Source organism: Zonotrichia albicollis, chromosome 2, assembly GCF_047830755.1.
Source record: "Zonotrichia albicollis isolate bZonAlb1 chromosome 2, bZonAlb1.hap1, whole genome shotgun sequence".
Lineage (NCBI taxonomy): Eukaryota > Metazoa > Chordata > Aves > Passeriformes > Passerellidae > Zonotrichia > Zonotrichia albicollis.
Genome location: NC_133820.1, coordinates 2,582,339 through 2,596,507, shown reverse-complemented (window position 1 = coordinate 2,596,507; position 14,169 = coordinate 2,582,339). Strand labels below are relative to the sequence as shown.

The 14,169-nt window shown below is 38.2% G+C and overlaps 1 long non-coding RNA gene across 1 annotated transcript in view; it reads left to right on the top strand.

Annotated features, from left to right (window-relative positions):
• LOC113459822 (uncharacterized) overlaps positions 1-9,705 on the top strand; it is a 43,460-nt gene extending 33,755 nt beyond the window's left edge. The window contains exons 5-8 of the long non-coding RNA XR_012579221.1: positions 483-579; positions 3,315-3,583; positions 6,838-6,968; positions 9,420-9,705. This is a non-coding gene — a long non-coding RNA (uncharacterized LOC113459822). The remainder of the gene's footprint in view (positions 1-482; positions 580-3,314; positions 3,584-6,837; positions 6,969-9,419) is intronic.
• Positions 9,706-14,169: the final 4,464 nt, after the last annotated feature.

Here is a 14,169-nt window from a genome sequence, read left to right as displayed (position 1 = left end):
ATTAAAACTTTCTATTCTGTAAAGCAGGCAGGCAATCATTCAGGCTCTTGGAACAGAAGATCTTAGCAGAGCTTCATAGAAAATTCAGTGAGAACCTCCTGCAGGAGTTTCTTTTCCCACAGTGAGATTTCAGTAAATTACTCCATCCCTTTCAAGAGTAATTGCAATAAATCTGGCATAACCAACAAACATGAAAAATGTCAGTGCATCACAGTTCATTACAATAGGATCTCCATTGTGGACCAAAAATAAATAGTAATGCTCAGATAATGGCCAAAAAAATGTAACATCTGAGAATTGAAAGAACATAAATAAGGATCCAAACTCATCAGATCATGCTGGGAAGAGAATAAATGGATGCCCTGTGGACTTTTATCAAAGTGATGGATGAGGGGTTTTCTTTTTTGACTACTGAAAATGCAAAGTAATAAAAAATGTATCCAATGCTCAGACTTCCAATGGTCTCCCTGCATTTTCTGCAGCTCTCCCCTTCGATGAATGATTGAGGACCGTGAGCCCAGAATGTGAAGGACACCTGCTCCAGCAGGAATAGCTGGGATCAAAATCCAAGCTGTAGAGGTACCTTGGACATTTAAAGGGAAATGGTCAAGAATTCTGCTGTGGGTTTTGTTTTACTTTTCAGTGGTTTTTAAAAAATCATGATTTCTGGCATGCATAAGTCTATTTCCTTTTGCTCTCAGTTTGTCCTTGTTTGGAAAGTCTTGGTTCATTCCCTTCGTTTCTTTTTGGAGCATGATCCAATTCTGTATGTTTTTTCTGCAGTGCTGATCCTGTCAATCAATAACAAGAAGTTATATTCATTTTTAATACTATTTTTTGCTCTTTCAAGCAACACTGTTGAAGCATACTGCAGCACATTTCAGCTGCAGCACAACACACTTGATTTTAATCTTTCACTGATACCAGAGGATGCACAGAAAACGAGACTTTTTTGCAAATTATAACTGAATAATTTAAAACATGGCCAGATTATTATTGTGAGCTCGTGAAGGAGAAAATTAAAGGTTTAAGGGACAAACTCAATTCTGATCTAAAACTACCATAACATGTGGAGATAATAAAACGTACATCAGTAGTGAAAATTGGTCCAAATATAATTTCTGAATTGCAAGTGTGTGTGGATAATCTTGTGATGACTTTTTATTATTTTTCAGGCTGAAACAGAAGTAATCAAATCTCATTTGTCAAGGCTGGTTTCTTATTTTGAGCAGCTGAGGGGACTATTTTTTTCCTGCAGCTTAGCAGGTGTGTTGAAGGACTTTCATTTTGTGAGTTGTATGGTAGAGGACAGAGACAGGACACCAGACTGGACTAATGAATATTCTGAACCATTTTGGAAATCCCATTCCTTCTTTATTCTTCTTTATTTATTATTTCCAGCCATTTATAGCTGCTTACAGCCTCAGAAGGCTTTAATTGTTTGTGATGGAATTTGCTTTGTAGCAGTTCTTGTAGAGATAATAAATATTATTTAGAATATTTAATATGTATTATACCCAGAAAAGATCAAGCACATCCATCTATTTCAAACTTTTGGTAAAGTGACTCCACTTCCATGGCTCAACAGAAGTTTGAGAGATGCAGTGTCTTGGTGTTCGAATAAAATGGTTCCACCTGAATCCAGGAGGATTGCTTTGCTTCTGCAGGAGTTTTAAAACTCAATTATCTTGTATCCTTCTCTCTTGTTTGAAATAATAACAGCTTTGTTACTTTTAGAAAATCAGAAGTGATTGCAGAGTGGGGCTGAATGAAAAGCCCTCTTGTCAGGGATCCCAGTGCTGCAGCTGATTGTTAGATGGCAGGCCTGGCTGATTTCAGAGCTGACATGCATAATGTCTCAGCAAACTCCTGCTCTAGGCTTGCCCAGGTGTTATGATAATTTTCCTGTCCTGTGTGTGTAAAGATTTTAAAATCCAAACTGGGTTACTGATATTGCCTGGTCTGATCTCCTGGATGGCAATACCTTTAAAAATAGAAGATCCTGATTTCGATAGCAACAACATAATTTTGTTCGGGACTTAAATATGCTTTTTTCAATTTTATTTCTGTTTGTTTTTCAGAATGAAAGTAATCTCTGGAAAATGCACCTTTTCTTTTCCAAGCCTGTCTCCCTCCTGCCATTCTAATTTCAACGCTTATAGTCTTAGCACTGGGTAAAAGTGCTCCCAATTTTTTTGTCCAATTTTGCCTAGATCAACCTCTAACCTTGTTGTTGCCTCTGGTTGTGTCACTCATGACAAGTTTCTGGTATTAGGAAATTATTTCTTGAATAAGCAGTTGTGGGCATTGAGGACTTGCTCATCTATCTCTTGGATGAAATACAGAATGTGAAGCAGGGCTTCCAGCCTGCCATGGCTCATACAGTGTGTATGGCACTAAAACCTCCTCCCCAGATTTTGAATGCCTCATACCAGAGTTTACACAACCATAATATATATTTAGGGCTCTGACCTGATACTTTGCTCTTTAAACTTAGCAATAAGACAGAATTGTGAGCAACATGTTGTGTTGACTTTGGAAGTCCTTCTGCCCATGCCAGAATTAAGCCAGGAGACTGCAGGAGTCTGAGGGTACTGCTGTCCTTGTGCTGGGGGATGGATGCAAACCCAGGTCAGTTCTGCCACTTCATCCTTTTTCCAGCTTTTATTCCTCAAGTATATGAATATCAAACCCAAATGCAGTCCTTCAGGTTCCAACATTCTTACCACATAGAGGCACTTCTCATGTTTTCTTCCCCCTTTTGTTCTCCAAAGGAAGGGCAGCTGCATCTACAGCTTCAGATCTTTATAAAATTGAATTTTTAAACAGTGTCATAGTTCTCAGCAGAGAGATCAAACCAGAGTTGCATCAAATTGCATTCTGACCTCAAGGTATTATCCTGCAACTGCAGTCCATGGTGCTTCCCCTCATTAGTTTAATGAATGCTACAGCAGTTTGTCTCGGTTGACTTTTTTCATAAATAATTGAAAGTCCTTTGTTGCCGTGGCTTAATATCATTTCATGCCCTATCCCTTAATGATTCACAGCCAATTTGTTAGCCCAGAACTCTATTTTCCCTGAAAAACTCCTGTCCACAGTGATTATTCCCATAACTGCACTAAGCTGATTGAGAACTCCAGCTCCTGCCTGTGAACCATTACTCCATCTCCATCACAACAGATGCTAAGGAAATTTACTGCTTTACTCTGCTGACTCTTTTCTGACTAGAAAATTTTGATCAATTGCTTATTATGTGAACAGAGGGCTTGATAGTAACTAATTTGCATTACTTGTGTGTTATCTTCCTGATCTAGGGAAGCTGCAGGCTCAGTGTGCTGCCTGCTGACCCAAGCTGAGCAGCTGCCAGTGTGACTGTGGAAAATGTTGATGCTGAATTTGCTGATCCCACTGCAAGGTACAAGTTGTTGGGTGAGCAGCAGAAGAGGAAAAACAGGCCCTACTTCTCACAGACAGAGCTGCCTTTGCTTTCCAGAGGGGTTTTTTCACTGATGAACTTCCAGAAACTGCCAAAGTTATGTTCCTATTGTTGTGGTGGTGTACTGTGGATACAGATGTTCAGAAGGTGAGATTTATTTGGTTTCAGTAGCATTTTCAAACTTTGTATTTCAGATCAGAAGTGGGCTTTGGGAGGAAATCTTCCAGTGGCCACCACTCCCCACACTTGTCCCCATGAAGTGCCCACATTGGAAATTATTTGGACCAGAGCAGAGTCAGGCACTTGACTATACCCAGGGATTGTGAAAATTAGAGAAATGTGAACTCTTCTTTATTTCTCCCTTTTAAAGTGTTTTTCTTGGGTGCTTAGATGATGTAGCTATTAGCACCAGTCCTGGAATAAGCTGCAAATTTGTAAGAATTTTGTGGATATGCATTTTCATTCCCTTAGGGTAGCAATGTGGAGAAGGGCAGTGAGGATCTCTGAAGTGTTCAGCGCCTTTCTTTGTGTACTTAAAACATTGGTGGTGCATTTTACAGTATATTGAGTTTGAAGTGGCCTGCAAGAAAATAAGTGTATTTGGGAGACAAAGCAACACCTAAAAGTGGCTATTTACAGGTAAACAAGTAACAATATATCCCTGAATGAGGAAATGGCAAATAATACTCAGTTTTATCTCTGCACAAGTTGTGCAGACTTCAATGACCAAGGATGTAGCTGAAGACTGATTTAGTGCTAACAACACAGCACAAATTGAAGGAAAACAGAGATGCACACTTGCACTCTGTTTGCAGAAATAAATTCCTGAACTGAAACCTTCTGTGGCCTTGTGCCCACAAGTATTCCAATTTTTTCTCTGTGACTGTGGTGGAGGAGTGGGGAGGGAAATCATGGAGTGAAGCCACTGGCCTATTTATGGAATGTTCTGATTCACAAGCAAGGCTTGTAGGTGCCCTGTTCTTGCACACAGCCAGAAAAACAGATTGGTTTGGTGCTGGGGAACACATGGGTGGTGTGCTGGCATCAGATTTAGCCTGAACTTGAGGGGTTTAATTTTTAGGAGGACATTTTTCCATATGTTTGCAACTTTTGAATGTGCTTTGTTAATATAAATCATGCCACTGATTTTTTTCTGACCTCACATATATTAAATTCCCAGTACTCTGGGAAGTAGTCTGAATTTTCATTAAAAACAAAACAGAACAACAGAAAAAAGAACTACACAAAAACCCCACAAAAAAAATGATCAAAGCAAAAAATTTTTGTTCACCTTTTTTGGATACATCCTTTTCCAACATAACCTCATTTTTCTGTCTGCACTGGATTGTCACCAGTAGTGCAGCTGGCACAGTTGATCTTAGCATTGAGCTGAAGAACTCTTTTAGGTATCTTAAATGTACTGTTTTCTTTACTGCAATTTCTTTTTTTTCTTTGTTTGTTCAGGGTTTTTATTTGTTGCTGTTGTTTAATTGTTTTTGATGGTAACTTGAAGAATTATATCATCTGTGAAATGGCCAGCACTTAAAAAAATTAAGCTATTACAGATCTAAGCATTAATAAAAACAAAGCAATTTAAAAGATGTGTACACCCATCCATTCTGCACTCAAGCAAAATAAAAAGCAACATTTTATGCAGAAAAGCCCACATATTTCACAGATCAGCACATTGCTATTCCTATGCAAAATATTTATAGACAGCTCAGTGAGTTTTAAATTCAGCTCAATATGGATTAGAGAAAAACTAAAGAAGTTTGAATGAATCAATAAGTTTCTCATTAATACTAGCCTTAGAGTGAGAATGTTTTTCATTAATACAAAACACCAGGCTTTGTCTACAAATGAACCTGTCATATCATTTTGTTTTTTGTACTTCTTTCTGCTCAGTAGTTATTGATCAATCAACATGGAAATTCTATGGATTTCCTATATAACACCATATTTTTCTCATGTAGGAGAGGCTGGTTATTTTAAATCAAGCTAATATCGTAAAACACAATAAAAATATGTCTAAATTGTGCAAATTGGAACAGGTTTCACTTGTCTAGGGCTTTGACAGACCTCACCTTCTGTGATTGAAGGTGGGATTTTGTGTAGGAAGTGTGATTTCATTGAAGTCGCACTCACGGAAGTGAGTGTTACTTTGGGTTTCTAAGCTCAGAGAGGTAACTCCACAAGCATTGCCGATTTCAGGGAAAGAGAAAAGGAGAAAAGGGGTTGTTGAGCTGCAATCTGTCTGAGTTACAAGGAAAACTATTTCAAATGTGCAGCTCCACTGTTCTGCTGGGCCCAAGCTGAGTGTAAAATCAGGAGAGAGAAAAAGAAAATCACTGGTCTTGTCCTGCAAGGATCTTTGTCTCATGGGGCCACTTGAAATTGCTTTTACATCCATAGGGCTGAGAATTCGGCATCCAGTTCTCACCTAAACCCTACATTTGATATTCTCTTACAGCCCTTCTGCTTTAGTATTTGTCCTTGGTGGATTCCAAGGATGGAATTCATTGGAATTCCTGTCTATTCCTTGGACATTGCAAGGATGTGTTTGTCACTGGGAATCCTGCATGTTGGCCTGTGCTGCTCTGCTGTGAGCACTTGTGGGGTTCCCTGGTTCAAGGAGTCAGCAAAAATCCTTGACAAGTCACAGAAATAAGTCATGTGCGTGTCATTCTGGGAGACACTGTAAATAAATTGTAAAAGGGACCAACAGCAACCAAATCACATTTGAATCTGACACATAACATCTGACATTCAGCTCCTGACACATAAAATCAGAGAAGCTGAATCTCAGCCTGTGTCCTGGTCAAAAATATGAATTCTCCTGTAAGACCTAAAGCCTAAGAGGCTTTTAGTGTTCATGCTTAGGGACTTGTTTATATATTCAAAAATGTCTTACAGAGAGCTCCAAGAGTTATGTGCACTCATCTGCCTTGCATGTGCCCACAGTGTGGTGGGAAATGGGCAACAAAAACAGGGAGTGCTTGAATGTCCTTGAGAGAAGTTTTCCAGAGGTGAGTTTATGACAAAACATTACTCCTGAGGAGCACAATTAGGAGGGGAAATGGGTTTCATCTTGTTGTGGTGGCTCTGGGCAAATGAGTGTAGGGGATCTTTTCACACCTATTAATAAGATCTGGGTTTGTAGCATGCTTTTGTGAACCAAATTGTTTTGTAGCCATGCTCTTGTCACACATCTGCAGCTCGTTGCCAGCCAGGCAGAGTGGGCTGTGGGATGCACGAATGATGCTTTAAGCACAGGAGTAACCTGTGCCTCTTGGTGCTCCCCCTTTGAGGGCTGGGAGGGGGAAACTGAGGCAGGGTAGGGGCAGAGCTGAGAGCTCTGGGCTGTCACTGTCTGGAACTAAGCTGAATCTTTTTGCTTGCAGGCTCCCACATCTGCCATATGTTAATCTGTGCTGCACCTGAGGTTCCAGAAGTATTTGTGGAAGACATGAACTTGGAAGTCCCTGCTTCTACATATAATTTAGGCAGTGAGTTTCGATACCACATTGAAAAGGTAAAATCACACATAACGGGGGAAAATATGTGTGCTGTGTACACAGCTGGATGTTTGTGGTCTAAATAATTCACACGAATATTAGAAAATCTGACAGATGTATAAGTGACCTAACTACTATTTCCATATAGTATTCAAGAAGATATAAATGGAAATATCTCCTTAAGCAGTTTTGAACATAACAATCATTATCTCGAAAACAAATCCCTTAATTAATGTGTCCATTTGTCATTATGTTATCAATGATAATAACCTAATGAATGAATGTACTGATCCACAGTTCTATTAGGAGCTGCTTTTGATGCCCAGGCCACTCTAATTGCTACGTGTGCAAATGTGTAGCTCTGGCAAATTGCTAAAGACAGGTTGATGTAAACACAGTGTTTGAATTTAGAAGGAGTGACAGACCTAATATAGGGAAATAATCAGAATAGATCTATTTGACAAAGCCAGTAATTATTCATTTGAATACCAATTAGCTGTGAGTAGGAAGGTTTATTCCAGCTCTTTCCTTGGACTTGAGAATGCTGGTATTCCTTTTCCAAACTCTCCCGAAAAATAAAAGCAAAAACACATAACGCAAAACCAACGAGTGCCTGGCACTTGCCTTTTCAATATTTCCATTTACTGCCATGGAGCAAATCCATCTGCTCAAAATAGACAAATTGTTACCCCATTGTTGAATTTAAGTAATAAAATCTATCAGTGAGAGGCTTCTGCATGTGGGGGACATCAATCCAAGCAGGGCAGTGTAAAACACTGAGGGAAAAACTGAAGATGTATTGACAATGCACCTGCTTTGCTCACAGCAGTTTATCTCACATTTAGAACTGTTGCCTTTAATGGTGTTCTTATTATGGTGGAGGCTTCTGATCTTCTTTTATGAGTGACACATCATCTATTTATCTATCTGTCAATCAGTCCATCAATCCATCAATCAGCTATTTTTAATAGGAGCAAAACACCCTGTTTCCCCTCATATTTCCTCCAGGACTGCCATGGGGACTGAGTTAAATTGATTAAAATTGGAACTTCATGATTTTTTATTAGCTGTGAAATGCAAATAAGTGTCTGTACTTTCTGTAACCAAGCATTAGCTGAGCAAATACAAATTTGCATAACTTGGAAAGTTGGAGTACAGGTTGATTGCAAAGCCTGGTGTTGCAGAAGAAAAACTTGTTAGAATAAACTCTCAAGGTTATTTTTTGTTCTACCAACTGAAAATATTGAACTAAGTCAGTATAACCATGTGAGTTTGTCATTAACCTTATAGAAAAATCTTTTCCTTCCTGCTTTAAAATATATATATAAACAAAAAATTTAATCCAAGCATTTAAGTGAGCTCAATATTTTCACTCTTCTTCTGAAAAGCAATTTATGTGAGACAATTCCTTGATCTGAAATGTACAACATCTGTTAATTTCCAGGAGAAGTAGACACTAAAAGAGATAGAATGGTGCAACTCTCTTTCTGCAAAATTTGGGGTCTTTTCTGCCTTGAGCATACATTTGGATTAGGTGCAAGTACAGATTTTGCATTCTTTTTGCTGGGTGTAATAGCATGTGCCCTACTGACAGTGCCTCATTAATTTTACTGTTGGAGCAGTTAATACTGAGAAGAACATGGAGGCTGGAAATAAACACCCTTGTAGGATTTTTTTTTCCCAAACACTTTTAAAGCTTAGGATGAGATTTTTGAAGTGTGGTACTCTATTGTTTTCAGGTCCTTTATTTAATATTTAGTAAGAACATCATCTTACTAAAGTGAAAAGATCAATTATGATTTAGCAAGGATCAGCTGCATGAAAGAGAGTAAGATATGAATTCTTTCAAGCTGTCATATGCCAGGTTTGTGAAAGGTTTGTTAAAAAATTGGCAAAATTGTATCAGAGAGAGAAGATGAGCTGATGATGTGTGAGGTGATTGGGGAAAAAAAATAATTTCATGCAATGGGTCTCCTGAAAGCAGATTTGCAACACTTGGGCAGATCTGAGAATTTTTAAGGAAATTATGATGAGCCTGAAAGGAATCTCTTTCTGATTTGCATCTGGCTTTGATGTTTTACATCCTAGCAGAAATTTTAAGTTCAATTCAGCAAAACCTTTGTTATTTGCTTTTTTTGCGCATTGCTGATGCTTTCTTTTGCAAAGTGGGCAAAATCCACGAGGAATTGGTTGTAAATGAATCACATAAGTATTTTCTTCTTAACAAGAGGTGTATTTTTTTAATATCTAAAGTCTGGAAGAGCTGTACTGAGCTCAAACTCTTTGTACTCTCAAACACCTGATCTGAGGCACTTTTTACAATGCTCAGCCATAGGAAAAAAAAAAGAAACAACAAACAAAAAAAGAGAGATCTACTGCAAAAGCTGTAGTGAAAAAGGTACTGGTTTAGGCCAGTGGGTAAATAAGAGTTACATGTTCATAAAGGTGTTTTTGGTTTTTCCTCCTAGGGTTGGTTATGGAGAACTCTGGGCTCTCAGGTGTACAAATTCACCTGCTAACTGCAGCATTTTTCTTAATGAGAGAAGGAATTAAGTCACTGGAGCATGAGTACAGGTAAAAAAAACACCTTTCTTATATTTTAAGGAAAAGTCACAAAGGGAATTGTTCCAATTTGAACACAAATGCCGAGACTACATTGGAAACATTTTAATTTTTTGGAAGGCTGGTTTAGAGTGTGGTGTGCCTGTCAGGTTAATTAGGTGAAACTTGTGTAACAATTAATGTTTGTTCTCTCTAAACACTGTGAGAAGAAAAGCACTCAGAGCTTTGTTCAGCAAAGCCCAAGATTTGCTGCTTGTAGAAAGAGTACACCTCAGAGCAGTTGCATTCAATTTTTTTTTTTTTTTTAGTTCAGGTTTTTATTTTTGTTCTTTTTGCAGTTCCTGTAAGGAACACTACTTAAGGCATTTAAATCGAACAGCATGTCAAGAGCCATTTAGATCTCTCAAATTGGCAGGACAACCTATACTCTGACTTAAACTTTATTTCATGAGCTTATTAAGAATTAAAATAAACAAACATGACAGGGATTTGCAGATGACCACGGCTGCAGAAATGCCCTTTAGCCCTTCCTGCCCTGCTTGCCAAGCCCGATTTTGACCTAGTGCTGCTGCTCCCAGGGCTCAGCATGAGCTGGGGCAGCCAAAATGCCAGCAGGAATTGAATGAACAGTCCCACAGCACCCTTGATTTCCTGGTTCAGTCCTTCATATCTATCCAAAAGCCCCAAACCAAGAGACTGCAGCCCACTAGCTTTGGATAATGTTTGTGTGTAGCAAAGAGGACATTTTGTGGAAGGAAAAGAGAAGTAATGAGGTGCTTTTTTGGTAGGTGGAAGCTCAAGATACCCAGAGTGAGAGTGTAAAGAGGTACCAGAGTCTCATTAAGCAGATGAACACAGCAGACATATTTTTAGGCCCAAGGTTCAGGAGAGCTAATGACAATCACCCAGTTATCCATCACCATTGATAAATACAGGTTCCTGTCCTCAGCACCCTGTGTGCAGGGGCTCTCAGTGCTCTCTTTAACCTTCTGTGCCAGAGAGTTTTATTGTCAGTAACAGTGCTCAGCTCTGTGTTCACTTTGTGCTTGCCATCCTTCCAGCTCCAGGAGTTAGCACTGAAACTCCTCTAAGCAATAAAATGCAGCCCCAGAGCTCTCCTGTGCAGAATCACTTAGCACTGGTTCAGTCTCTGCAATCATTGCTGATTATATCATTTCTGTGTCAAAGCAAGGGACATTTGAGGTGTGCTGGCCCTCAGGAGGGGCACATAAATGAGAGATATTAACAAAACCAACACCAAATATGAAATCTCTTGTTGATAAGAATTGGTTGGGTACCCTAAAAACTGTTTTTGCTCACCTTGTTCCCCAGCAGAGACCAGTTCTTCCTTCAGCATTAAGGACTTACAAGTATCTCATGGGTTAAAATCAACCACTCCTCCCTGTTCCAAATTTATTGTGCTTGTTTATTTATTTCCATCACAATTCCCTTGCTCTCTCTAACTTCTCTTAACTAAACTCAGGCCTGTATAGACAAAGGTAGGAAATAAAATAAACCTTTTAATAAACACTGTTTTAATTAAAGAGTCCAAAAAAGTTGGATTCCAGTGAGTCTCACCTCCAACATTTATGCATATTAACTACCCTAAATTGTCTTTTAGATTTTCTGTGAAACTCCAAAGAGCAGAATTAAAACAAGAACTTCTAAGAGATTTTATCCTTGAAATATTAATTATTAACGACATATTAAAATTCCTATGCTTTCTATTAAAAATAATTTAATCATCAAGACAGCAAAGAAGTGCCTCTGTAGTTGAAGATATTATGCAGGTGAATATTCCAAATAAATCTGGAGAATTCTAAGAGATATATATAGATGATTTTTAAAACATCTTTTTGCAATCTATTAATTTCCTCAAGGAGTGGGAATGAGTGGAAAATTGTTTACATGGCTGATGTTGTCCTTGCACACCACAGTGTTGTCCTGTTGAGGTGATAAAAGCAAATTTATCCATTAAACTGCAACTACAGGCTCCATTTGCTGGGGTTAGGAAGAAAGGGGGGTTAATTAATATCTGCATGCCCATGGATTTCAATTACTCCTTTAAATTCTAGCTAAATCTTTTGTGTGGCTTTTTTTTTTCTGAGAACAGGTCATTAAAAAAAAAATCACATCTGATACATTCATTCCTGCAAGATGGTCAGTGCCTTCATTTCTCATCAAAGTCATCGCAAAATGAATGAATGCAACAGATTAAGAAATTGAATCTTAAATTATTCATTCATTATTCAGAGGACTGGGAATCTCTGAAGTAGCCAGGACGATTCATAAGGGAGAAAATGCAGGATACTGTGGGAATTACTCCAATTTTGGACGTGAACTTCAAGTGACAAGGTCAGATCACCAACAAACTGAGCAACCTTGAGAACTGCAAAAAAAGTGTGTCAGGCTATAGGGTTGAAATGAAGCTTTAGATAAATACAATTTAGTGCATGTTTAGTTTAAAAATGCCAAGTTTGGGGAATTCCTTTCAGTAGTTAAAAACTGAAAAATTAATTGAAAGATAGTTGGAGATCGAATTAGTACATCAACAAGATTAATCTCTGTTGTTCAGTATCTTTGGGCAGCTGTAAAAATGAGCCAACAAAATATTTATTTATGGACAGCTTAGGGAATTGGATTTTTTTAGTTGGAATAATCATATAAGGGCAGATGGGAGTACGGAAGGTTAAATTAAAAATGTTAAAAAAAGTGGAGTGATTGAGGACAAAAATAAACTGAATACATCAGCCCTTTCAAAAGAAGGCTTCAATTATGGAGATCCTTGACTGGAGAAGGTACATAATATAGCATTAATCTGATAAAATTTGGTATCCACTTAATGAAATTCTTCTTCTGTCTTGCACAAGGGAGAGCTCTTTCCACCCAGATTGTAGGAGGAAGTTTTTATCATCATCTCATTGAAAGGTCTCCAATCCTTAGAATCATTTCAGGTTATTCCTATTATGGACTCCTGTCTGTGTGTGTGTGTGTGTGTCCAGTTGTAATTTAATAGGTCTCGACAACCCTGATCCAAACTTCAGGGTCAAACTTCAGGTTTTAAGGCCAGGACATTTTTCAGCAGTCTGTGAATGCAAATCACCTTTTTCTGCAAGGTTTTCTTGTGATGTGGGGGAAAAATACCCATTTGGATCATTAATACAGAAAATTACTGATCTTGTGAGTCTTTAATAGAGAAAAAGTCATCAAGAAAATAAAAACTAAACTTTTATAATCAGTGATTCACCATGCTTGGAAAAGTAGAATTAATATCTTGAAGATGAAGTTTTTACAATGGATTTAGAGGATTTTATGCTACTTTGAGCATCACCCAGACCTATAATTGTCATTGGAAAATAAATATTTCTTCATAGAGAAATTGTTTAGGGCACTGAATGCAAATAAAGTACTGGCAATTTAACATATCTACTGATATCATTATTTTTAAAAATACAGACAGTTTGCAGTTTCACAGGCAATTCTTGCACTAAAAAGAAACAAACTGAAAGACAAGAAAAAAGGCAGCTATTTTTCATAAGGGAGAAGAAGAATCAGTTAAAGCATAAAGGTTAACTTGATTGACCTATCTTTCCTGGTAATACGCTAAAATTCATGGTTGAACAAAATATTTGTTTGCATCCAGAAGACAAGGAGAAGATAAGAATCCATATTCATTTATCAAGAAAAAAGTCAGTTGAGACTTACTTAATTTCATTCTAAGACAGAATCCTAACTCATTGGAAAAGGGAGAAGAAATAGATGTCAGGAACCTGATAAAGTTTTTGGCATTTTCTCAGATGACATTCTTATCCAAAACAAAGGGAAAAATAAATAACATAGGAAAAATATGTAAGTTCTGTGTGAATGTATTTAGAATTCCAGAAGGAGATAATAAGTGAGGTTTGCTGTCAAAAGGGATGGATGCCCAAAATGAGATTCAACACATTTCATGACAGCTTAAAATTCTGAGTGACTTGGGTAGGGGAATATGGCATTTGTAGGTGAACTGTAGCTAGGGATGCTTCAAACACAGTGGAGAACAAAATTCAGATTCAGGATGACTTTGCTGAGGTAGAGGAAGGCACCAAAAGTGCCCAATACAACAAGAGCAAGGTAGAAAGGAAGAGCAATTACCTGTGACAGTATATTGGAAAATGCCAATTTTGCAGGAAAAAGATACACAATTATCAGGTGAACATGCGTTAACAGCACTGTGTCCTTGCAAGAACAACAGACAATATAATGATGTACATAAGTGGGCCCACCTATGCAAGGCATGAAAAAGAATCCTTTTGTTTCACTTATTTCTACACCCTCAGCCTCAGATGGAATTCAGTGTCCACCTTCCTGGAAAGATGTGGAAAACTGAAAACATGACCAGTTTTCCTCTTCTTCCTCCTTTCTTAACCTTTTGTTCTCTAACTTTTGTTACTTTATTTGCCAGGCCTACTGCTTAATCATGGCCATGCTTGTTGCTGTGGCTTCTCCAGCTCCCAAACCTGCTGGGTGACAGCACAGAGCAATTCCTAAAACCAGAGAATTGGGATTCCTGCCTGATCCTTGCTGGATGCTTCCTCTGATCAGCTTCAGAAGGAGATGTTTGAGCACTTGCAGCCAAGGGGTCTCTCCTCCACACTGAGCAGTCAGAGCTCTTCT